The 3,034-nt window shown below is 50.8% G+C and overlaps 1 long non-coding RNA gene across 2 annotated transcripts in view; it reads right to left on the bottom strand.

Moving 5' to 3' along the window:
- Nucleotides 1-1,711: 1,711 nt before the first annotated feature.
- The window catches only part of LOC134479333 (uncharacterized), a 26,792-nt gene continuing 25,469 nt past the window's right edge, over nt 1,712-3,034 (bottom strand). For both annotated transcript variants that reach the window (XR_015622243.1, XR_015622244.1), the window contains one exon: nt 1,712-2,788. This is a non-coding gene — a long non-coding RNA (uncharacterized LOC134479333). The remainder of the gene's footprint in view (nt 2,789-3,034) is intronic.

The following is a 3,034-nucleotide window of genomic DNA, read 5'->3' as shown; positions in this document are numbered from 1 at the left end:
GTGGCAAGTACAGGAACTTATCTTGTGGCCATAGATAGGGCAGCCAGGGGAGCTGGGCATGAGTCCCAGCTCTGGCCCTGTGTGCTTCAAGGCCTGGAGGTATGCATGCCCCTTGTCAGGCCTCGGTTTCTTCAGAGTACTAGAGGTCTAAGGATTTCTCTGGCTTTAATTGTGTAATTTAATGAAAGAAACATGAATGGTGTAGGGTGGAAAATGAGAAGGCTTAGAAATTCAAGGATGGGGAGGAGACCAGGACAGAAGCTGAAACAGTAAAGCTCACAACCTCCTGAACACATGAACACACGTGTACACATGCTCACGCCCACATACGGTGGGCTAAAGAGGAGTCTTACCTGTCCGCCTGCCTGTGATCTCAGTAACGGCTGAGTCCATCCCGTGTCTATGAGGGTGAGACTGCTGCAGAAGTTTTAAAGAAGAAAGGGAAGGAGAGAGAAGGAGGAGTCTACAGAGAAAATAGGGAGGCCTGGAAACACATCGAAATCAGAAAGTGAGTAACGGCAGAGCTGAGGAGGAAGTGGGCAAGCTCCCACACTGCTGCGGAGAATAAAAACCAAGCTAGCCGGCTGAGGACAAGCAGCAGGATTTGTAACGTACAGGGGGTGGATACAATGTGGCCACTTCTGGGTCCTCGCTCACCTCCCAGCACATCCTCAGGCACCCAGCGATGAGGATCCTCACCGCAGGTAGAGCATTTACAGCCAGAGAAAGGAGGGCTGTCTAGTGGGGTGCAGGGGGACGGGCAGCTTAGACTCAGGGCTTAATATTTATGCGAATGCTGATCAGGAGCAAACCTGAGGCCCCCAGCAGTGCTTCTGAGAATAATTGGTCCTTGGTCTTATTAGGGGCCGGGGTTTTGCGCCCTTTGTCTCAGATTGACACAGCTTTTCTCTCGGCCAGCTAGTGCAGGGCGAAGAGGGCCAGGTGTTCAGCTTCCCGGCCCAGTTCTCTCCCAACAGCCCACAGAGTCCGGCTTTGCTAACAGTTGCCTTTTGTGTTTGACTTGGGCTTGAGATGTTAAACAAACAGTGGCTCTTGACAAATGCAAGCCGTTGCTGTGGGACCAGTTATGCTCTGGAAAGCCAAGCTAATCCCCAACTTCACTACCTCTGGAGATATACCAAGAAACCTCTCGTTCGCACCCAGAACCTACTGTCCAGAGCTGTGACTTTGGTGCGGCATCCTGTAGCTGCCAACCTGTTTCTCTGCCTTTGCTCGTGAGTCCTCTTACTACTCCGGCCTTCCCCTGGCTGATAATGAGATGGTTCTGGAGCCCTTCCCCTACCTCTGCTTGCTTCTCTGAAGCCCCAGCTCTCACCAACCCACTTAGGTGACTAGAGCCAGCAGGAAGGGCTCAAGAAAGGTTTGCAAAGCACCTTCTCTGTGCTGGCTGTTGTGCCAAAGCTCACTCCTATGAGTGAGGTAGGAAAGGCTTATGGGAACCTATGGTCTGCTCTAGACAGGATGGTCCGGAACGTCTCCCAAGGCTCTGGGCTAACTCGTAATTGATAATAGGTCAGTCCTTGAACCAGGACTCCAAGTCAGCTTCTCCACTCCATCCCTCACTGGCCCTGCCCCGGTCTCCAACCAAACTGTCCACACAGCAGTATCAGAAGTGGTGGGATAGAGGGTCTCTGTGCCTCCATCCCTGAAGCCCATACCCTCTCTCGTTGTAAAATGAACAAGGGCATCATCAGGACTTGTCTGTTGCTTTTATTTCTCGGAAATCAGAACTGAGGCAAAGAGAAGCCACTCAGCTTCCCAAATTCACCCAACAGCATCATCTCCCAAGTCCAAGCCTCGGGGCTGTCAGTTCACGTCCCCTGCTGTAGAACCTGCTTCCTGAGCCCTGCAGACACTGAGCTCTGTCTTTGCTCTTCTCCTCCCTGGCAGGACTCGCCCCAGTTGAGAAGAATCTTGTCTGTAGGCATGGAGGCAGGATTGCTGAAGTTTTCTTTGTCCCAGCCTCAACTGTCTGAGTCCCTTTAATGCCCAAGCTGATTGTGAACTCAGCAGAGGCAGTCTTGTGTTGAGACGTGTAGTGCAGCTTTGATGTACAAAGCATTATGGGAAGAATAGTATTGTAAAAGCATAGTATTGTCTCTACCCAGGAAAAGATATCAAGCCAGTGAGGGAGTCGTAAGAGCAAATAATCTACTTGACAAGAGGAATGGACACTCAGAAGTCCACAAAGGTACAAAGGAGCAGGTGGTTCAGATTTGGGGTTGGGAGTCATGAGTGGGAAGGGCTACATGGAGACTTTAGGCTGGGTCTTGAAGCCTGAATGAATAGAAGGTCGGCAGAAGAAGGTAGGAGAGACAAGAAGGTACCAGTATCTCCAGTGGGAACCCTGGAGACCTGGGAGTCTCAGGAACATGAGAACACAGATGTGTTGAGAGCTTACAGATGCTCAGGGAGGCATGTTAAGCTGAAAATGACTGTATGGTGTTTAGTACACAGTGGAGCATGGCAGCTAATGATAAATTCAAAACAATTTACTCTAACCTTGTGGCTGTTTCTTTCCTCACAAACTAGTCTTCAAAGAAGTGGCTGTTTATTCCCTTTTTTGCCTAATTCTCAAGAGGATGTTATAAGCAGATGTAATTGGGGCAGGAAGGGCATGGGATGTTATAAGTGGAAGGCATGTTGATATTTCCTGGTCCAAACCCACCACTTAGGGATGCGGCAAGGAAGCAGCTGACCTCCAACGCTGCAGCAGACAAGGCAGAGACAGGTTGACTGAGAGCAGGCGCGGGCAGGTCCGAGGGTCCTGTGCAGAAGGAACCGAGGTACGCTGTTAGGACTCAGATACAATCCAATTTCGCTCACCAGGAAGACGATGGCTGGAATTGTGCCTGCTGTCCCGGAGATGGTTCAAAAACCTTAATTGTGTCAGCACACTCCTCCACCCCAACCCTCCCTCCGCAAGGGACAGGATGGATGGGTAAACAAACTCAAGCTGTCCTCTGGGACTCAGCACACACAATACAGGTGTTCTGGTCCCCATCTGTAGTGG

Source organism: Rattus norvegicus, chromosome 6, assembly GCF_021556685.1.
Source record: "Rattus norvegicus strain SHRSP/BbbUtx chromosome 6, alternate assembly SHRSP_T2T, whole genome shotgun sequence".
Classification (NCBI taxonomy): domain Eukaryota; kingdom Metazoa; phylum Chordata; class Mammalia; order Rodentia; family Muridae; genus Rattus; species Rattus norvegicus.
The sequence above is the reverse complement of the archived record's forward strand: the minus strand, read 5'-3'. Positions and strand labels throughout refer to the sequence as shown.